Source organism: Oncorhynchus keta, chromosome 15, assembly GCF_023373465.1.
Source record: "Oncorhynchus keta strain PuntledgeMale-10-30-2019 chromosome 15, Oket_V2, whole genome shotgun sequence".
Taxonomy (NCBI): Eukaryota; Metazoa; Chordata; class Actinopteri; order Salmoniformes; family Salmonidae; genus Oncorhynchus; species Oncorhynchus keta.
Window position 1 is genome coordinate 17,779,994 of NC_068435.1, and position 23,953 is coordinate 17,803,946.

Here is a 23,953-nt window from a genome sequence, read left to right on the forward strand (position 1 = left end):
CGGGAACACATGGTGGGTTTTTGTGTTGATTTTTCCATACACATTATTATTAGTTCATCCTAAAGCACAAACATGCCCGCTTTTAATATAATCAGCACAATTTAAGTACTGTTAATGCAGCCTTTAATGGTAACCTTCGCAAGGCTGCCAGCCCAGACAGCATCCCAAGCTGAGTAAGTAGAGCTTTCGCAGACCAGCTGGCTGGAGTGTTTACGGACAGATTCAATCTCTCACTGTCCCAGTTTGTTGTCCCCACTTGCTTCAAGATGTCCACCATCATTCTTGTACCCAAGAAAGCGAAGGTAACTGAAGTAAATGACTATCACTCCATAGCACTCACTTCTGTCATCATGAAGTGCTTTGAGAGGCTAGTGAAGGACCATATCACCTCCATCTTACCTGACACCCTAGACCAACTACAGATTGCATTCATCCCCAATAGATCCACAGATGATGCAATCGCCATTGCACTGCACACTGCCCTATTCCACCTGGACATGAGAAGTACCTACTTGTAGGAATGCTGTTCATTGACGACAGCTCAGCCTTCAAAACCATACCCTCCAAGCTCATCACTAAGCTCGCCCTGGGTCTGAACCCCTCCTTGTGCAGCTGGGTCCTGGACTTCCTAACGGGCCAAACCCAAGTGGTGAAGGTAGGCAGCAACATCTCCGCCACGCTGATACTCAACACGGGAGCCCCACAGGGGTGCATGCTCAGCCCATTTTGTTCACCGATGACTGCATGGCCACACATGTCTCCAACACAATCATTAAGCTTCCAGACGACACAACAGGGGTAGGCCTGATAACCACCAATGACGAGACAGCCTACAGGGAGGAGGTGAGTGCCTTGATGGAGTGGTTCCAGGAAAATAACCTTTCCCTTAACGTCAACAAAACAAAGGAGCTGATCGCGGACTACAGGAGACAGTAGTGAGAGCACGCCCCCACCCACATTGACTGGGCAGCAGTGGAGAAGGTCAAAAGCTTAACGTTCCTCCCTGTGCATATCACTGATGATGATATCACTGCCAAATTTATTTGGCAGTATTATTTTAGTGCCTTGTTGTAAACAGGATGCATGTTTTAGAATATTTTTTTTCTGTACAGGCTTCCTTCTTTTAACTCTCAATTAGGTTAGTATTGTGGAGTAACTACAATGTTATGTATCCATCCTCAGTTTTCTCCTAACACAGCCATTAAACGCTGTAACTGTTTTTAAGTCACCATTGGCCTCATGGTGAAATCCCTGAGGGGTTTCCTTCCTCTCCGGCAACTGAGTTAGGAAGGACACCTGTATCTTTGTAGTGACTGGGTGTATTGATACACCATCCAAATTGTAATTGATAACTTCACCAGGCTCAAAAGGATATTCAGTGTCTGTTTTTTATTACCCATCTTCCAATAGGTGCCCTTCTTTGCGAGGTATTGAAAAACCTCCCAGGTCTTTGTGGTTGAATCTGTGTTTGAAATTCACTGATAGAATGAGGGACCTTACAGATAATTGTATGTGTGGAGTGCAAAGATGAGGAAGTTATTCAAAAATCATGTCCAACACTATTATTGCACACAGATTGAGCACATGCAACTTATTATGAGACTTGCTAAAATACTTTTTACTCCTGAATGTATTTAGGCTTGCCATATCAAAGGGGTTGAATACTTATGGACTCAAGACATTTCAGCTTTTCATTTTGTATTAATTTGGCCGCTGTCCAAACTAAGCAATCGGTGGAGAAAGCCCTTGGTCAGGGAGGTGACCAGGAACCCGATGGCAGTGGTGGAAAGTACTTCATTAAAAATACTTTAAAGTACTACTTAAGTAGTTTTTTGGGGTATCTGTACTTTACTACTTATATTGTTGACAACTTTTACTTTTACTTCACTACATTCGTAATGAAAATAACGTACCTTTTCTCCTTACATTTTCCTTGACACACAAAAGTACTAGTTACATTTTGAATGCTTAGCAGGACATGAAAATTGTCTAATTCACACACTTATCAAGAGAACATTCCTGGTCATCCCTAATGCCTCCGATTTGGCAGACTCACTAAACATAAATGCTTAGTTTGTAAATTATGTCTGAGTGTTGAAGTGTGCTGGGTGACTTTCACTTTTAGTCATTTTCAATCTTTTACTCAAGTATGACAATTGGGTACTTTTTCCATGATCACTCTGACAGACCTCCAGTGTTCTTCTTCTTCCTTCTTCCAGAAGGACAACCATCTCTGCAGTACTCCACCAATCAGGCCTTTATGGTAGTGGCCAGACGGAAGAAACCCATATGTAAAAGGCACATGATAGCCCGCTTGGAGTTTGCCAAAAGGCATCTAAAGTACACTCCGACCATGAGTAACAAGATTCTCTGGTCTGATGAAACCAAGATTGAACTCTTTGGCCTGAATGCCAGGTGTCCTGTCTGGAGGAAACTGGCACCATCCCTACGGTGAAGCATGGTGGTGGCAGCATCATGCTGTGGGGATGTTTTTCAGCGGCAGGGACTGGGAGACTAGTCAGGATCGAGGGAAAGATGAACGGAGCAAAGTACAGAGAGATCCTTGATAAAAACCTGCTCCAGAGTGCTCGATCCCAATAAAAGGTGTTATTACGTGCTCTACTAAGGCAGTTATTTATCTTATAACTTGTCCTTGTGGTAAAAATGATGTAGGTAAAACGAAGCGCGAATTAAAAGTACGTATCTCAGAGCATCATAGCACCATTAGGTGTAAAAACTTTACTTATCCAGTTGCGACCCACTTCTTGGAGGCAGGCCACTCGATTTCGTCTCTGCGTTACATTGGCATCGAACATGTCACCCTCCCTAGGAGAGGGGGTGACCTTGATAATTTATTGTTAAAACGAGAGGCTGCCTGGATCTTTAATTTAAAGACCCTTGCGCCCTTTGGTCTCAACGGAGACTTTGATCTGAAGCCATTCTTGTGATTATTGTGACTTTGCCATTGTAATTGTTTGTAAACTTGTGTAGTTAAATTAATCTATGATCGTATGCTATCCATTTGTTGTTTGTATGCTGTTCTTTGTATGACATTTTAATATTTGATAATTAACCAATGATATTAGGCCACTCTTGGCCATGATTACAGACACCTGTGTCTTTTGACACTATATAAACAAGTCATCCCGCAGTGTTTGTGATTATACCCTGATGAAGACAGCTTGGCTGTCAAAACGTTGGTATTAAATTTTTGCATCTGAGCTCCTAGAGTGTGCGGCTCTCTTTTATTTTCAAGTTTATACTCCGCTAGCCAGCACCTCGTCTTAATAGGTGTGCGTTTCTTTTTCTTCTAGACCAGAGTGCTCAGGACCTGAGACTGGGGCGAAGGTTCACCTTCCAATAAGACAAGACCCTAAGCATACAGCCAAGACATTGCAGGAGTGGCTTTGGAACAAGTCTCTGAAAGTCCTTGAGTGGCCCAGCCAGAGCCGAGACTTGAACCCGATCAAACATTTCTGGAGAGAACTTAAAATAACTGTGCAGCGACGCTCCCCATCCAACCTGACAGAGCTTGAGAGGATCTACAGAGAAAAATTGGAGAAACTCCCCAAATACAGGTGTGCCCTCACTTGTAGCCTCATATGCTAAAAGACTTGAGGTGCTTCAACACCTTTGGCTGCATACGTATTCAGAGTAAATGGTCTGAATACATTTTTGACATGTTTTTCTGGATTGTATTGTTGTTATTCTGTCTCTCACTGTTCAAATAAACCTACCATTAAAATTATAGACTGGTAATTTCTTTGTCAGTGTGCAAACATACAAAATCAGCAGGGTATCAAATACTTTTTTCCCTCACTGTATGTAAATGTGATATTTTTTGGTTGTTTTAGTGGTTTTCTTCCTCTTCTGATGAGGAGTATGAAGGATCGGACCAATGTGCAGCGTGGTAAGTGTTCATGTTATTTATTGGAACAGAAACACTAAACAAAATAACAAAGAGAGTGAAACGAAAATGAAACAGTTCTGTCTGGTGCAGACACACAAAGACAGAAAACAACTACCCACATCCATAGTGGGGAAACAGGCTGCCTAAGTATGGTTCTCAATCAGAGACAACAATAACCAGCTGCCTCTGATTGGGAACCATACCAGGCCTAAACATAGAAACACAACACCTAGACATACAACATAGAATACCCACCCACATCACACCCTGACCAAACTAAAAATAGAAACATAAAAAGCAATCTACGGTCAGGGCGTGACAGTTGTTTTTGTAATACATTTGCAAAAATGTCTACAAACCTGTTTTTAATATCTCATTATGGGGTATTGTGTGTTGATTGATGAGGGGGAAAAAATTATTGAATACATTTTAGAACAAGACTGTAACATAATAAAATGTGGAAAAAGTACTTTCCGAATGCACATTATCAAGCAAATCACACATTATCCAGATACTAATTGTTAGCACTTGGTGGTCTATAGCAGCTTCCCACAAGAATGGGCTTTAGGTGAGGCAGGTTTAGATTTGAAGCTCAATTTATTACATACAAAATGTGAGGGATTTTTTTTATATCGGCATTTAAAAGTACATATCAATTATCAGCGTGCCCCAAGGTGTGTTTGATGGTGGAGGCAAGTGAAATAAAATGATATATGCATTAGCTTTATAAAGTCTCCCACCACACTCCCTATCCAACTCCCCTCCACTCTCCACTCCCTTCCCAAATACTTCCCTTCTCTTTAATCTAAAATGGGCCTACTGTGCTGGCTGTATTTACTCTCCCATTGCGCATCATTAAGAGGATTAAGTCAGTGAACAGTGTATAGGCCTGAACTGTGTTAGGTTATTAAATAAAGGAAACAGCTTATGGTGAACTTTGTTGACGTTATAAAACGGATCCCTATAGATTCCCTTCAGATAATGTAAACCGTGTCGCGTTACTGTGTTAAATAGCTCAAATTAATCATCCTTATTTGAAACAGGAATTTATAAGAGGCCTGTATCTTTGGCTATAGTGCATTACTCAGTGGTGTACTCATCCTAAAAGGTCATATATAAAACCGCATTCCATTGCTACGGTACATTATAATGAATAAGTACGCAATGCGTTCAGATTTTATAGTATTTCTTCTGCTTCTGTTTCTTGGGATGGACTCGTCATCTACAGTATCTGATATATCTCTCTATCTCTCTCTCTTTTCCTCTCTCTTTTTCTCTCTCTCTCTCCCTCTCTTTCTCTCTCTCTTGCTCTCTCTCTCTCTCTCGCACTCACTCCTCTCTTTCTCCAGAGCTGTGTGAAGTTGGAGAACAACCTTAACGATATCAAGCACATGACTCTAAGGCGAACATGGGACACTCTGTGAGGCGTTCAGGTGAAAGGAGGAGGTGGAAATGAGAAGACGGGAATGGGTCGCCATGGAAACGTCACCATCGCAATAACATGAGTGGTGATGGAGGGGTTTGGGGGGAGGTGTTCTCAGTCATTCCTAATTATTGGGGAAACAAATTAGTTTTATAGTCACCATTCAGCCTCTCCCTCTCGGAGGGATTCATTTGTCTGTAGGGGAACGCCAAGATTGGCTACACGCTGGAAAAAATGTAAATGTTTAATTTGTTGAAAATAATGCTTAGGTGGAGTCCCCAGGCAGTATCGGAGTACTTTAAGCAGTGAATCATAAGGGTGTTTGCAATTAGAGCTTGAGATTTATTTAGCAGTCATTGGAAATCACAGGAGGGAGACCTTTGACACTGTGACAAGATTGCCAATCTGTTCTCTCATGTGAAGACGGTTGATTTTTTAACACATGGCTAGGTACATCGCGGACTGATTTCATTCCACGGGGACAAATGACATGAACACATCTCAAAGTCTGTCGAAAGTAGAAGTACATTTAATTACATTACCAATACATATAAATAGACTGTTCGTACCAACTCATTACAAGCAATTTTCAGTAGCATACAGTACTGCATATGGTGAGGTTTTTATACTTGTGAATACAGTTGGAGCAGCCAATAATACTTTCCAAGGTTCATAGTTTTGAAACAAGATAGCAGTAGTACTTTTCTATGGAACATAATTTGGGTCTTTACGTGTCAAAAAAGACACATGTCAAATAACACTATTTGACGCGTCAAATAAGCTTGTTGACCAATCAGGACCTGAATATGATTGCACATAATAATTTAACATGTTCAACAATTTTGTACGTAGTCATTACACATTGATTACACTATCACTCCTATTTCATGTCACAACGATTCATCCATACCGATGCTATGATGCTGTTAATGTTTTGTCTTGCGCACCTGCCGCTGCAATCTCTGGGACAGTGCTGGTCAGACACACACTTCCCCAAGCTCTGGGACAGTGGTGGTCAGAAACACACTTCCCCAAGCTCTGGGACAGTGTTGGTCAGAAACACACTTCCCCAAGCTCTGGGACAGTGCTGGTCAGAAACACACTTCCCCAAGCTCTGGGACAGTGCTGGTCAGACACACACCCCCCTGGGACAGTGCTGGTCTGCTCTGGGACAGTGCTGGTCAGAAACACACTTCCCCAAGCTCTGGGACAGTGCTGGTCAGAAACACACTTCCCCAAGCTCTGGGACAGTGCTGGTCAGAAACACACTTCCCCAAGCTCTGGGACAGTGCTGGTCAGACACACACTTCCCCAAGCTCTGGGACAGTGCTGGTCAGACACACACTTCCCAAGCTGGGACAGTGCTGGTCAGACACACACTTCCCCAAGCTCTGGGACAGTGCTGGTCAGACACACACTTCCCCACTCTGGGACAGTGCTGGTCAGACACACACTTCCCCAAGCTCTGGGACAGTGCTGGTCAGACACACACTTCCCCAAGCTCTGGGACAGTGCTGGTCAGACACACACTTCCCCAAGTCTCTGGGACAGTGCTGGTCAGTGCTGGTCAGACACACACTTCCCCAAGCTCTGGGACAGTGTTGGTCAGACACACACTTCCCCAAGCTCTGGGACAATGCTGGTCAGACACACACTTCCCCAAGCTCTGGGACAATGTTGGTCAGACACACACTTCCCCAAGCTCTGGGACAGTGCTGGTCAGACACACACTTCCCCAAGCTCTGGGACAGTGCTGGTCAGAAACACACTTCCCCAAGCTCTGGGACAGTGCTGGTCAGACACACACTTCCCCAAGCTCTGGGACAGTGCTGGTCAGACACACACTTCCCCAAGCTCTGGGACAGTGCTGGTCAGACACACACTTCCCCAAGCTCTGGGACAGTGCTGGTCAGACACACACTTCCCCAAGCTCTGGGACAGTGCTGGTCAGACACACACTTCCCCAAGCTCTGGGACAGTGTTGGTCAGACACACACTTCCCCAAGCTCTGGGACAATGCTGGTCAGACACACACTTCCCCAAGCTCTGGGACAATGTTGGTCAGACACACACTTCCCCAAGCTCTGGGACAGTGCTGGTCAGAAACACACTTCCCCAAGCTCTGGGACAGTGCTGGTCAGAAACACACTTCCCCAAGCTCTGGGACAGTGCTGGTCAGAAACACACTTCCCCAAGCTCTGGGACAGTGTTGGTCAGACACACACTTCCCCAAGCTCTGGGACAGTGTTGGTCAGAAACACACTTCCCCAAGCTCTGGGACAGTGTTGGTCAGAAACACACTTCCCCAAGCTCTGGGATAATGTTGGTCAGACACACACTTCCCCAAGCTCTGAGACAGTGTTGGTCAGAAACACACTTCCCCAAGCTCTGAGACAGTGTTGGTCAGAAAAAAAGCCAGCTAGCTGATGGATGTAAACAATGTTCTCCCCCCAAACGATGGCAAAATGATATAATCTGTTTCAGTAGCTATAGTTAGCTAGCTAATTATGTAACAAGGTGTCATCATCTAAAATACCCCTAATTTATAAAACAGTTTTTGTAGTTGGTTGATGATAGTCGGACCCGGTCCAGTCAAGCCACACTAGCCAGATGAAGCTAAAGTTTCAATTCGCTAGTTCGTTGAGCCCTCTCCCGCTAGATTGAACGATATGCATCTTCTAGTGATCTTTTACAAAGCGAGGATGACAGGGAAACGCAGCAGAGAGGAGGAGGCAAAGTGAGAGGTTTTACTCTCGCCAAAATCTGTCCAAAATAAGCCTAATGCGTTTTCTATGGGTTTATGTTCTACCTAAACTGCCTTCCCACCTTTGGGACAACGACTCCCATTGTTTGGGCGGAGACATAAACATATTGTCATTATATACAGATCTCTGGTTGCAGTCTAATTTCTTACATGGCGGAGGGAGAAAGAGCATGATGCTCGTGAATTTGCACACCCTATGTAATGTAAGTACTAACGATGAGTCTAAATCCAATAGCCTAGTTATTGTTTTCTGACACAATCGTTTATCACATAGGCAGCTACGCAGAGTCGTGGCGCCAAGTAGGCCTAAGATATTTACTGTGCGTTGATTGACAACTGAACAGCAAGTGTTGACTAGTTTATAAAAGGTATCGAACTGACTGAATATCCCTTTGTCATTCATAAATCATGAAACGGGGTTATACACTGAGTATACAAAACATTAAAAACACCTGCTCATTCCATGACAGACTGACCAGGTGAATCCAGATGAAAGCTAGGATCCCTTATTGATGTAACTTGTTAAATCCATTTTAATCGTTGTAGATGAAGGGGAGGAGACAAGTTAATGAAGGATCTTTGGCTACTTTGAAGAATCTCAAATTTAACATATATTTTGATTTGATTAACACATTTTTGGTTACTACATGATTGCATGTGTTATTTTACAGTTTTGATGTCTTCACTTTTATTCTACAACGTAGAAAATAGTAAAAATAAAGAAAAATCCTTGAATGAGTAGGTGTATCCAAATGTTTGACTGGTACTACATGGTACTACATATTTACATATTCATTGTTGGACATAAAACACTGCAAAACCACCAGGAAGTGATTTTATTTTTGGAAATATTTTGCCAAGTATTCCCACCATAATAGAGAGGAAAATGTAAGCACCCAAGGCTGTGTTACAACCGGCTGTGACCGGGAGACCCATGAGGCGGCGCACAATTGGCCCAGCGTCATCCGGGTTAGGAGAGGGTTTAGCCGGCCGGGATTTCCTTGTCCCATCGCACTCAAGCGAATCCTTGTGGCAGGCCAGGTGCCTGCAAGCTGACTTCGGTAGCCAGATGGACAATTTTTTCTCCACCAGATTTGTGCGCTGGCTTCCGGGTTAAGCGAGCAGTGTGTCAATTTGCAGTCTCCAAATGATTTGTCATTATGTTCCGGACCCACGACCATGCACAAAAATAGCCCTGAGTTACAGTACATATAAGGAAATCAGTCAATTGAAATAAATAAATTAGGACCTAATCTATGGATTTCACATGACTGGCAATACAGATATGTATCTGTTGGTCACAGATACTGTAGCAAAAAAAAGGTAGGGGCGTGGATGAGAAAACCAGTCAGTATCTGGTGTGACCGCCATTTGTCTCATGCAGCGCGACACATCTCCTTCGAATAGAGTTAATCAGGCTGTTGATTGTGGCCTCTGGAATGTTGTCCCACTCCTCTTCAATGGCTGTGCGAAGTTGTTGGATATTGGCGGGAAGTGGAACACGCTGTCATCCTGGGCTTTTGTGGTTACATCTGGTCTGCGTTTATGAGGCCGGTTGGACGCACTGACAAATGATCTGAAACAACATTGGACATGACTTATGGTAGAGAAATGAACATTCAATTCTCTGGCCACAGCTATGGTGGATATTCCTGCAGTCAGCATACCAATTGCACACTCCCTCAAAACTTGAGACAGCTGTGGCATTGTGTTGAGTGGGGCAAAACTGCACATTTTAGAGTGGCATTTTATTGTCCCCAGCACAATGCTCATGCTGTTTAGTCAGCTTCTTGATATGCAACACCTGTCAAGTGGATGGATTACTCACAGGGATGTAAACAAATTGGTGCACAGAATTTGAGAGAAATAATATTTGCGTGCATAAGGAACATTTCTGGGGGAATAAAATTCAGCTCATGAAACATGGGACCGACACTTTACATGTTGTGTTTATATTGTTGTTCGGTGTAGTTGATGAGCCAATGCATTAGAATGTACTAGAGGCCACTAAAATATAGTTATTTTGGGATGCCTGGCTGGCTACTTTTTTGTATTTGACTGGCTAATCTATCTACTTGTGGAAAACACTGTTGTCATAACGTTAGCTTGGGCTAACAGGGCTAGGTAGATGGCTAGCTTGTTTAGTTTGTTATTTATGTGTTGGACAACTGAGTATTTTTTTAAAAAATGGCTCGTTTGACCCTGATCTCATGTCAAATGCTCACGCATTCGGTCGAACAAATACTAGCTTATTCTGTGCACCAATTTGGCTTTCTCTGCTCTTAACCGTGTCCTGAACACCTCCAAAACAAAGGTCATATGGTTTGGGAAGAAGAATGCCCATCTCCCCACCAGTGTGATTACTACCTCTGAGAGTTTAGAGCTTGAGGTACTCACCTCATACAAGTACTTGGGAGTATGGCTAGACGGTACACTGTCTTTCTCTCAGCACATATCAAAGCTGCAGGCTAAGGTGAAATCTAGACTTGGTTTCATCAATCGTAATTGTTCTTTTACCCCAGCTGCCAAACTAACCCTGATTCAGATAAACATCTTACCCGTGCTAGATTACGGAGACGTAATTTGTAGATCTGCAGGTAAGGGTGCTCTCGAGTGCCTAGATGTTCTTTACCATTTGGCCATCAGATTTGCCACCAATGCTCCTTGTAGGACACATCACCAGTACTCTTTACTCCTCTGTAAACTGGTCATCTCTATATACACGTCGCAAGATCCACTGGTTGATGCTTATTTATAAAACCCTCTTAGATCTCACTCCCACCTATCTGAGATACCAACTGTAGCCCTCATCCTCCACATGCAACACCCGTTCTGCCAGTCACGTTCTGTTAAAGGTCCCCAGAGCGCACACATCCCTGGGTCGCTCCTTATTTCAGTTCGCTGCAGCTAGCGACTGGAACGAGCTGCAAAAAACACTCAAACTGGACAGTTTTATCTCCATCTCTTCATTCAAGGACTCAATCAATGACACTCTTACTGAGAGTTGTGGCTGCTTTGCGTGATGTATTGTTGTCTCTACCTTCTTGCCCTTTGTGCTGTTGTCTGTGCCCAATAATGTTTGTAGCATGTTTTGTGCTGCTACCATGTTGTTGTTATGTTATGTTGTGTTTCTACCATGCTGTGTTTTCATGTGTTGCTGCCATACTATGTTGTTGTCTTAGGTCTCTCTTTTTGTAATGTTATTGTGTCTTTCTTGTCGTGATGTGTGTTTTGTCCAATATTTTTATTTTATTTTACATTTTTAATCCCCCCCGTAGGAGGCCTTCTGCCTTTTGGTAGGCCATAATTGTAAATAAGAACTTGTTCTTAACTGACTTGCCTAGGTAAATAAAGGTTAAATAAATAAATACAAAATATATATATTACCATTGCAGTATTGTAAACACATAGTAAACACATTGCGACCATAGTGCGTGCTCGTTTGCAGACTGACTGTAGTGGTGGCACCGGCTTGTGCATGCAAATTCAGCACACACAACATTCTACAATAGCATTTTGTTATTTGACGCGTCATATTAAACACGTATTCGATGCATCACATAGGGATATTTATGTGTTTATTCTTTTACACATAAAGGCCCGAACATCTTTCCATTCTTTTCACACAGTGCTTTTAATCAATACCCATCGGAACTGTTTTGAAACAGAAAGGGAACTTTATTATTTTGGACGATGCTTCTCTCTGTTTGCTGAGTCAACACAACCAGAGTAGTGGTAAGGTCAGTTGGGCTGTAAGGTAAAGCGTAAGGTATGGCGTTGTGACAACTAACTTGTGTGTGGTGTTAATGTTACTAACATTTGTTTTCCTTTCACAGTAGGGGATGAGGGGGGAGGGATAGAGAGAGACAAGAGAGACAGACACACTGGTGGCAGTACACTCCATGGTCTGTACCAAGGACGATACTGTGTTAACCTAGCTAAATGTATCTGTGTGAGCGGGCTAGGATCTTCCACACTGTGAGGGACCTGCAATGCTTATGAAAAATGCAGGTTCCCTGACAGCTAATAATGTCTGACATCAAAGTCCAGCTGTCGTGCCTTCACCTCTCCGTGGCGAAGGAAGGGATGGAGAGTCATAGGGAGTGGGGGGAGGTGATCTTCCTAGGGTAGGGACTAGGGAGATTGAGTGATGTGTGTGTGTGGGTGGGTGTGTGTTCCTCCTAGGGTAGGGAGATTGAGGAGTTGAGGGTGAGGGACGGGGGGTTGTGGGGGTTGTGGGGCTGGTGGGGAGTGTTGTCAGGGGCCACGGACTCCCATGGCTTGCTGACACCATGTTCTCATTACTTATGTTGAGTCATCCAGGATCCAGGAAGTGGATCACTTGTTAAGGCCTGGGCACCATTAGTTCTCAGCAACAGGTTTGTGCAATTATCGACACAGCATACAGACACGGCTTAGGGTGAGGAGGGTTGGGCATGGGTTGTTTAATGAAGAACTCTATGTAAACTTGTTAGAAACAGGATAAAAGAGTGTACATGCAGAATTCCAAAACGCTACACTCGTAGAAAAAAGGCGCTATCTCGAATCAAAAAGGGTTCTTCAGCTGTTCCCATAGGATAGCTGAAGAAACAATTTTGGTTCCAGGTAGAACTTATTTGGTTCCAGGTAGAACCCTTTCCACAGAGAGTTCTACATGGAAGCCAAAACAGGTTCTAACTGGAACCAAAAAGGGGTCTAACTTGAACCAAAAGGGGTTCTCCTATGGGGACAGCTGAAGAACCCTACTGGAAACTTTTTTGTAAGAGTGTATATCCACCAATTTTCACATTTGTGTTTTTCATGAGAAATGAGTGCTTATCGCTACCTTTATGTATGTGTAAAATATTACTGTCCTCAGGTTTTTTATTCATAGATGTCAGATGGGTATTAAATGGCATATATTATTATTACTAGCAATCCATTGTTTGGATGGAATGGAATGTTCGCATTCCGTATATTTAACATATAAATTCAACAGATCACAAATCTAGCCTTATGCTAGTGTTTTGGTTAGAGTGAGGATCTTTTCCCAAATGGCACCCTATTCCCTATACAGTGCACACCTTTTGACTAGAGCCCAAATCTCATATTACACTACTGATATATATATATTATTTACAATTGGCTCATTCAACCCCCTCCTCTCCCCTGTAACTATTCCCCAGGTCATGGCTGCAAATGAGAACGTGTTCTCATTCAACTTACCTGGTAAAATAACGGATAAATAAAACATGTTTAAAAATATATACATATATTTAATATTGATGTCACAAATGTATAGTTTCTACAGTTCTTTTCGTCACATTTGACTGTGTAAAAACCTTGCAGTGCTAGCTACTTTTTTCTCTGAGAGTAAGGCAGATTTATCTTATTTTGTAACAAAATGTTGTTTCATTTCAGAGAGACAAACAATCTAGTGATAGGTTTCAAACAAATATACATGTCTGTCATTTAACAACCCTGTGCCACGATTAGATGTCAAAATAATTTCTGAAAATTGATATATAGCATTTTGGAATTAAACTCTTCACATGTATTTAATATATACAGTACAAGATAATGTTATGTGGTGTGTAGTGTATTGTCTGTAGAGGGCTCGCCATTTGGCTCATTTTTCTGTTCTCTCTTTTTTTCCCCTTTATAAAAATCAACGTTGAGTATTTGAAGCCGCTAAGGACCCTGTGACCAGACAAAAAGGCTTTCAACACAGAGACACTGAAACCCTGGCAATTGAAGTAAAAATGTGATCATTAGTCCCCGAGACATTACGTTGTTGCTAATTAGGAAGAGCAACACATCGTCTTCCTCAAAGACTCCATTAGGCTACCGACTGAAGTCCCGTACCTCTCTTCTCCCCTCCTCTCCCCTCCGCTCCTTCCTCTCTTTGGCATCACACCAGGACAAAGAAACATGGATTTATTATGAGAAGAAGATAAGAAAGTGTCCCTTACCAGCACAAGTAGCTAGAGACAGCAGGACGTAGAGAGGAGAGAGGAGAGAGAGAGGAGGGGTACTTTAATACTGAAGCCAATCTTAATTGGTCACGTCCTAAGGCAGCTTGTATAATTAAGATGACAGTGCCTGGATGTGGAGTGGACGGTCTCGAAGGTCTCGTCTCGTCCCTCCAGACATTTGTGACACGCTCCCCAGAGCTCTCATTACAACGATGCCCGGCGATGGCTTTTATAACAGGGCCCCTGTCCCATTTGAAGGAGTGAGCGGATCCGCAGAAGCTTTAGTCTGTTGAAGCAATTTAAAGAAATTCATGTCCAAGTACTAGTCTGTAATGTTGTGTGCTATTTGTTTATTGTCAAATGATAGATTTGTGGCAAGATCGTATGCCTTACTCAAGAATACTGTTGTCAGAGAGAGAGAGAGCTGTAAGTCAATGTCAATGGCTTTCAAGGAACATAAATGTAGTGATATACATCTGTTTTTCAATCAGTATTCCCATATTGTCTCAATATGTGGCGTAAAAACTGGCAGTATGGTTTGTGATGACCCTAATACAACCTACAGTATATCTAAAGCTGAACAGTAAAGGATAACAGCCTTTAAAACAGCCTTAAGGCACAGCTGTAGGCTAACACACACAAACACACACACACACACACACACACACACACACACACACACACACACACACACACACACACACACACACACACACACACACACACACACACACACACACACACACACACAGATTCCCCCACCTGCTGCCCCAGATCTCCCTTGTGGGTTGCAGGTGTGGGGTTGGTCCTAGTATTAGAATAGACGGTGTGTGTGTGTGTCTCCTATGACAGGGCCAGACTCAGTGGGCGTTGTGTGCAGCTGGTAGACATTCTCCAGTGTTCCTCTAAGGACTTCCAGTCTACTGCACTGACAGCTCTGACAGCTACAACGACATCCCTTAAGCATGCCATAATCTCTCTCCATCCCTTGATAATATGGGGTGTTTGTGTGTGTGTGTGTGTGTGTGTGTGTGTGTGTGTGTGTGTGTGTGTGTGTGTGTGTGTGTGTGTGTGTGTGTGTGTGTGTGTGTGTGTGTGTGTGTGTGTGTGTGTGTGTGTGTGTGTGTGTGTGTGTGTGTGTGTGTGTGTGTGTGTGTGTGTACCTGTTTATGTGTGTGGGAGTATATATATCATTTGGACACATACCTGTACATTTTTGTCTAGGCTTACTTAGGCATTGGAGCTATGCCAAAAGGATTCACACAGCTGAACCTCAACCTAATTATTGAACAAGGCCAACATTACCCCCTTTGCCATCTCATGTTGCCTTTATATTTTTGTTCAGTATATATACACTACATGAACAAGAGTCAAATATTTATTTTTATCCGTTTTTTTTTTAACAGAAATCAATTGCAGGAGTTACTTCATGTGGAATAGAGTTCCATACAGTTACGGCTTTATATAGTACTGTGCGCCTCCCATAGTCCCATAGTGTTCTGGACTTGGGGACTGTGAAGAGACCTCTGATGGCATGTCTTGTGAGGTATGCATGGGTGTCTGACCTCTGTGCTAATAGTTGAAACAGACAGCTAGGTGCATTCAACATGTCAGTACTTCTCACAAATACAAGTAGTGATGAAGTGAATCGCTACACTACTTTGAGCCAAGAGATCTTGACATGCATATGATTAATGTTAGTAGGGGATGAAAGCCATCACACACAGGTTTTTCTCCAGCAGCAGAATATGACGATAATGTCAAACAAACGTTTCATTATCTTTTCTTAGCCAGTCATTTGTGCCTTAAACACTGTATGTTGAATTCCCTTCTCTATAAGCATGCTTAAAATCTGCTGTTCATTTGTTTACTGTGAAATAGCCTTCTATTTAGTCAACACATTTTTTTCTCAAAGGTTTACTTAGGGTTAGTAACATGCTGATTGGTCGGCTGTTGGAATCAGTAAAGGCTGGTCCAAAGCGTTTAACTATCATTCTTCATATCATTTCATATTAGTACAGTTTCTTCTTCTTTTTGTTCAATTTAGTTACATGATTTCTCAATTTACAGTATGTTTGCCAATCGGCCAAGTAGCCAGACTTATTTGCAATTCAATTTGCCTCATCCCTCTCACCCATAACATTTTTAAATTCCTCATCAATCCATGGGGATTTAACAGTTTTTATATTCATTGTCTTATTGCTTGCAGTGTCTGGTTCCTCCTCATTAAACACCACAGACCAGAAAATATTATTTACATCTTAAACAAAGGAATCACTATGAAACTTGATGTATGACGTCTTATTAGGCATACCTGTAGCCTTAGGAACTTTGGTTTTCCTAGATATGGCTATTACATTATGATCACTACATCCAATGTATTTGGATACTGTTTTAGAGCAGCTATCTGCAGCATTAGTAAAGATGTAATCAATACATGTGGATCATTACATTTCTGTGCTGCTTGTAAATACCTTGGTAAGCTGACTGACAGTTTGAAGATTTGTCTTGAGTGGGCATTTTGATGAAAGCATTTTATATTTGAGATTCTTCAAAGTAGCCACCCTTTGCCTTGATGACAACTTTACACACTCTTGGTATTCTCTGAACCAGCTCCATGAGGTAGTCACCTGGGATGCTTTTCCAACAGTCTTGAAGGAGTTCCCATATATGCTGAGCACTTGTTGTTTGCTCTTCCTTCACAATGCAGTCCGATTCATCCCAAACCATCTCAATAGGGTTGAATTCTAAATAAATCACTGACAGTGTCACCAGCAAAGTACCCCCAACACCATCACAGCTCCTCCTCCATGCTTCACAGTGGGAACCACACATGCAGAGATAATTCATTTTCCTTCACTGCGTCTCACAAAGACACAGCGGTTGGAACCAAAAATGTCACATTTTGACTCATCAGAACAAAGGACAGATTTCCACCGGTCTAGTATCCATTTCTCGTGTTTCTTGGCCCAAGCAAGTCTCTTCTTAGTTTTGGTGTCCTTTAGTAGTGGTGTCATTGCAGGTATTCAACCATGAAGGCCTGATTCACGGAGTCTCCTCTGAACAGTTGATGTTGAGATGTGTCTGTTACTTGAACTCTGTGAATCATTTATTTGGTCTGCAATCTGAAGTGCAGTTAACTGCCAATTTCTGAGGTTGGTAACTCTAATGAACTTCTCCTCGGCAGCAGAGGTAACTCTGGGTCTTCCTTTCCTGTGGCCATCCTCATGAGAGCCAGTTTCATCATAGAGGTTGATGGTTTTTGCATCAGCACTTGAAGAAACTTTACAAGTTCTTGACTAACCTGCATGTCTCTAAGTAATGATGGATTGTCATTTTTCTTTGCTTATTTGAGCTGTTCTTGCCATAATATGGACTTGGTCTTTACCCAATAGGACTAGCTAACCTCTGTATGCCAATCCTACCTTGTCACAACACAACTGATTGGCTCAAACGCATTAAGAAGGAAAGAAATTCCACAAATTACCTTAACAAATCACACCTGTTAATTGAAATGCCTTACAGGCGACTACCTCATGAAGCTGGTTGAGAGAATGCCAAGAGTGTGCAAAGCTGTTGCCAAGGCAAAGGGTGGCTACTTTGAAGAATCCCAAATATTATTATTTTTTAAATATTTTTTTCACCTTTATTTAACCAGGTAGGCTAGTTGAGAACAAGTTCTCATTTACAACTGCGACCTGGCCAAGATAAACCAAAGCAGTGCAACACAAACAACAACACAGAGTTGAATATGGAATAAACAAACATACAGTCAATAATACAATAGAAAAAGTCTATATACAGTGCGTGCAAATGAGGTAGGATAAGAGAGGTAAGGCAATAAATCGGCCATAGTGGGAAAATAATTACAATATAGCAAATAAACACTGGAATGATAGATGTGCAGAAGATGAGTGTGCAAGTAGAGATACTGGGGTGCAAAGGAGCAAAATAAATCAAATAGATAACAGTATGGGGATGAGGTAGTTGGATGGGCTTATTACTGGTGGGCTATGTACAGGTGCAGTGATCTATGAGCTGCTCTGACAGCTGGTGCTTAAAGCTAGTGAGGGAGATATGGATCTCCAGCTTCAGTGATTTTTGCAGTTCGTTCCAGTCATTGGCAGCAGAGAACTGGAAGGAAACGCGGCCGAAGGAGGAATTGGCTTTGGGGGGTGACCAGTGAAATATACCTGCTGGAGCACGTGCTACGGGTGGGTGCTGCTATGGTGACCAGTGAGCTGAGATAAGGTGGGGCTTTACCTAGCAAAGACTTATAGATGACCTGGAGTCAGTGGGTTTGGCGACAAATATGAAGCGAGGGCCATCCAACGAGAGCATACAGGTCGCAATGGTGGGTAGTATATGGGGCTTTGGCGACAAAACGGATGGCACTGTGATGGACTGCATCCAATTTGCTGAGTAGAGTGTTGGAGGCTATTTTGTAAATGACATCGCCGAAGTCGAGGATCGGTAGGATAGTCCGTTTTACGAGGGTATGTTTGGCAGCATGAGTGAAGGATGCTTTGTTGCGAAATAGGAACCTGATTCTAGATTTAACTTTGGATTGGAGATGCTTAATGTGAGTCTGGAAGGAGAGTTTACAGTCTAACCAGACACTTAGGTATTTGTAATTGTCCACATATTCTAAGTCAAAACCGTCCAGAGTAGTGATGCTGGGCGGCCAGGCAGGTGTGGGCAGCGATCGGTTGAAGAGCATGCATTTAGTTTAAGAGCATTCTGTTTAAGAGCAGTTGGAGATTTGTTTAACACTTTATTGTTTACTACATGATTCCATATGTGTTATTTCATAGTTTGATGTCTTCACTATTATTCTACAATGTAGAAAATAGTAAAAATAAAGAAAAACCCTTGAATGAGTAGGTGTGTCCAAATTTTTGACTAGTACTGTATATAAAGTGCATTCGGAAAGTACTCAGATCCCTTCACTTTTTCCACATTTTGTTACCTTAGTCTTATTCTGAAATTGATTTTCAAAAATCCCCCTCATCAATCTACACTCAATACCCCATAATTACAAAGCAAAAACAAGTTTTGAGAAATTTTTCAAATGTATAATTTTTTGTTGTTGTTGAAATATTCATTTACATAAGTATTCAAACCCTTCACTCAGTACTTTGTTGAAGCATCTTTAACAGCGATTACAGCCTAGAGTCTTCTTGGGTATGATGCTACAAGCTTGGCACACCTGTTTTTGGGGAGTTTCTCCCATTAATCTCTGCAGATCCTCTCGAGCTCTGTCAGATTGGATGGAGAGTGTCACTGCACAGCTATTTTCAGATCTCTCCAGAGATGTTCGATCAGGTTTAAGTCCAGGCTCTGGCTGGGCCACTCAAGGACATTTTGAGACTTGTCCCAAAGCAACTCCCGCGTTGTCTTGGCTGTGTGCTTAGGGTCGTTGTCCTGTTGGAAGGTGAACCTTCGCCCAAGTCGGTGGTCCTGAGCGCTCTGAGCGCTCTAGAGCAGGTTTTTGTCAAGGATCTCTCTGTACTTTGCTCCGTTCATCTTTCCCTCGATCCTGACTAGTCTCCCAGTCCCTGCTGCTGAAAAACATCCCCACAGCATGATACTGCCACCACCATGCTTCACCGTAGGGATGGTGCCAGGTTTTCTCCAGACGTGATTCTTGGAATTCAGGCCAGAGTTCAATCTTGGTTTCATCAAACCAGAGAATCTTGTTTCTCATGGTCTGAGAGTCTTTGGGTGTTTGTTTTTTCGCAAACTCCAAGCGACCTGTCATGTGCCTTTTACTGAGGAGTGGCTTCCGTCTGGCCACTCTACCATAAACGCCTGATTGGTGGAGTGATGCAGAGAGGGTTGTCCTTCTCGAAGGTTCTCCCAACTCCACAGAGGAACTCTGAAGCTCTATCAGGGTGACCATCGAGTTCTTGGTCACCTCCCTGAACAAGGCCCTTCACCCCTGATTGCTCAGTTTGGCCAGGAGGCCAGCTCTAGGAAGAGTCTCGGAGGCCACTGTGTTCTTGGGGGGCCTTCAATGCTGCAGAAATTTGTTGGTACCCTTTTCCAGATCTGTGCCTCCACACATTCCTGTCTCGGTGATCTAAAGACAATTCCTTTGACCTCATGGCTTGGTTTTTGCTCTGACATGACTGTCAACTGTGGGACCTTATATAGAGAGTTGTGTGCCTTTCCAAATCATGTCCAATCAATTGAATTTACCACAGGCGGACTCCAATCAAGTTGTAAAACCACCTGAAGGATGATCAATGGAAAGAAGATGCACCTGATCTCAATTTTCGAGTCTCATAGCAAAGGGTCTGGATACTTACATAAATAATCTATTTCTGTGTAGTTTTTTTCATAACTTTTTGCTTTGTGATAATGGGTTATTGTGTGTTGACTGATGAAGTACAATTTGTATTTAATCCATTTTAGAATAGGGCTGTAATATAATACAATTTGGAAAAAGTCAAGGGGTCTGAATACTTTCTTGAATGTACTGTATATATATTTTATTATATTTTTTACACATATTTAAGCCCTTATTTTTGTTGGCACAAAACTACCTCCGTACTTCCATTTATTTGTTTGGGTTACCCTTAGATGAGTCCAGATGAGAGCAAAAAGGAGAACACCATCGTGTTTTTATTGCATTTATTATGGATCCCCATTAGCTGCTTCCAAGGCAACAGGTACTCTTCCTCGGGTCCAGCAAAATTAAGGCAGTTCTAAATTTCTTTAAATATTACAATGTTTTGGTCACCTCCCTGACCAAGGCCCTTCTCCCCTAACTGGGCAGTTTGACCGGGATGCCAGCTCTAGGAAGAGCAACAGATTTCACAACATATTAAGTGTGTACCCTCAGGCCCCTACTCTGCTACCACATATCCACGATACAATGTGTATGTCTGTGTATAGTGCGTATGTTATCGTGTGTTTGTATGCATGTGTCAGTGCCTATGTTTGTGTTGCTTCACAGTCCCCACTGGTCCATAATGTGTATTTTTCTCTGTTTTTTTAATCAAATTGTACTGATTGCATTAGTTACTTTATGTGGAATAGAGTTCCATGAAGTCATGGCTCTATGTAGTACTGTGCACCTCCCATAGTCTGTTCTGGACTTGGGGACTCAGTGCATTCAACATGTCAATACCTCTCACAAATAGAAGTTGTGTTCGTGAGAGTCTACCCTCTCTATAGAGCGGTCATATTAGTTTTTAGGCCAAACCGTCGATTTCCGGGATGTCTCCTGGTCTGACAAACAGCGCTGTGGCTCTGCAACTTTCCAACGCAGGTGCGGAAGAGCGACATACTGTAGCCGAATGCTGTGAATTGAGAAAGCTGATCTCTCTAGCTTAAACTGACAGATGGAGATGGAGCCACAATGGGAAGCTAACAAGGTGTTTGAGTCTAATGCGGGAGCCTGAGATGAATGTGTAATGGTGTAATGGTGTGGCCAGGAGCCAGTTGACCTCCCTCTGTGGCTCATTTAGCACACATTTAAGACCTGAAAACAAAGTCACCATAAATAATAGAACAGGTTGCAGAATTAAAGAGAACAAGGAGAAGACACGTCTAGAATTGTTTGATTGTTGTGTTCACAGGAAAGAGGAAAGAGAAGCGTTTTTTTTAGATGCATAGGGTAGGTAGAGGGTAATATGTGGTGATAGCGCTGGAAGTTGTAAAGTTACAGTAGGTGTCTGTTAGTAAGCATTTCTCCTTTGCCAAGATAATCCATCCACGTGACAGGTGTGGCATATCAAGAAGCTGATTTAACAGCATGATCATTACACAGGTGCACCTTGTGCTGGGGACAATAAAAGGCCACTCTAAAATGTGCAGCTTTGTCACGCAACACAATGCCACAGATGTCTCAAGTTTTGAGGTAGTATGCAATTGTCATGCTGACTGCAGGATGTCCATCATAGCTGTTGCCAGAGAACTGAATGTTAATATCTCTACCATGAGCCAATGTCGTTTTAGAGAATTTAGCAGCATATCCAACCAGCCTCAGAACCGTAGACCATGTGTAGCTATGCCAGCCCAGGACCTCTACATCCGGCTTCTTCACCTGCGGGATTGTATGAGACCAGCCACCCGGACAGCTGATGAAACTGTGGATTTCCACAACCAAATCATTTCTGCACAAACTGTCAGAAACCATCTCTGGTAAGCTCATCTGTGTGCGAGTCATCCTCACCAAGGTCTTTACCTAACTGCAGTTCAGCATCATAACCGACTTCAGTGGGCAAGTGATCAACTTCGATTGCCACTGGCACGCTGGAGAAGTGTACTCTTCACGGATGAATCCCGGTTTCAACTGTACCTGGCAGATGGCAGACACTGTGTATGGCGCTGTGTGGGCGAGCGGTTTGTCTATGTGAACGTTGTGAACAGAGTGACCCATAGTGGTGGTGGGGTTATGGTATGGGCAGTCATAACCTACGGACATTGAACACAATTGCGTTTTATTGTTTGGCAATTTGAATGCACAGAAATACCATGATGAGATCCTGAGGCCCATTGTCGTGCCATTCATCCACTGTGTTTTAGCATGATAACACATGGCCCCATGTCGCAAGGATCTGTACACAATTCCTGGAAGCTGAAAATGTCCCAGTTCTTCCAAGGCCTGCATGGTCACCAGACATGTCACCCATCGAGCACATTTGGGATGCTCTGGATCGAGGTGTATGACAGCTTGTTCCAGTTCCCGCCAATATCCATCAACTTCACACAGCCATTGAAGAGGAGAGGGACAACATTCCACAGGCCACAATCAACAGCCTGATCAACTGTACGCGAAGGAGATGTGCCCCCTGCATGAGGCAAATGGTGGTCACACCAGATACTGACTGATTTTCTGATCCATGCATCTACCTTTTCTTTCTTTTTTTTAGGTATCTGTGACCAACAGGTGCATATCTGTATTCCCAGTCATGCGAAATCCATAGATTAGGGCCTAATGCATTTATTTCAATTGACTGAATTCCTTATATGAACTATAACTCATCGTAATCTTTGAAATTGTTGCATGTTACGGATATGTTTTTGTTCAGTGTGTAATTTAGGATTATTTTTAGACCAATGTCCTCTGGTAGTGTCCCTCAGTTATTGACAACTTCTAGAAGATTAGATCAATATCACAAGTAGGATGCTACAGGATGCTGTAGGATATCAGATGAATATGCTGTGTCACCCAGATCCAGGACAACGCTTGACTCTGACTGGAGGCTGTTGTGTCTCTGATTGGTTAGATAAAGTCTGGTACCCTGGAGTGGTGATGTTTGAGGAGATTCCCTGGTTGTTTGGTTAATAATGCAGAAGACTGGAGGCGACGGTTAGAAGACATCAATCAGACGTCCTGAGACAGACACAGGGGGAAGCTAGGGGGTTTACCTGTAGTGTGTGTGTGTAGCTCGGGGGGCTTACCTATAGCTACCACTCTGTGATGGAGGCTGTAGTCGAGTGATATTACCATGGTGTGCTGAGATGAGTGATATTAACGTGGTGTGCTGTGATGAGTGATATTAACGTGGTGTGCTGAGATGAGTGATATTACCGTGGTGTGCTGAGATGAGTGATATTACCGTGGTGTGCTGTGATGAGTGATATTAACGTGGTGTGCTGAGATGAGTGATATTACCGTGGTGTGCTGAGATGAGTGATATTACCGTGGTGTGCTGAAATGAATGATATTACCGTGGTGTGCTGAGATGAGTGATATTACCGTGGTGTGCTGAGATGAGTGATATTACCGTGGTGTGCTGAGATGAGTGATATTACCGTGGTGTGCTGAGATGAGTGATATTACCGTGGTGTGCTGAGATGAGTGATATTACCGTGGTGTGCTGAGATGAGTGATATTAACGTGGTGTGCTGAGATGAGTGATATTACCGCGGTGTGCTGAGATTAGTGA

At 42.9% G+C, this 23,953-nt stretch overlaps 1 pseudogene; it reads left to right on the forward strand.

The window, feature by feature from the left end:
• The window catches only part of LOC118395193 (dihydropyrimidine dehydrogenase [NADP(+)]-like), a 173,147-nt pseudogene that overhangs the window by 1,657 nt on the left and 147,537 nt on the right, over positions 1-23,953 (forward strand).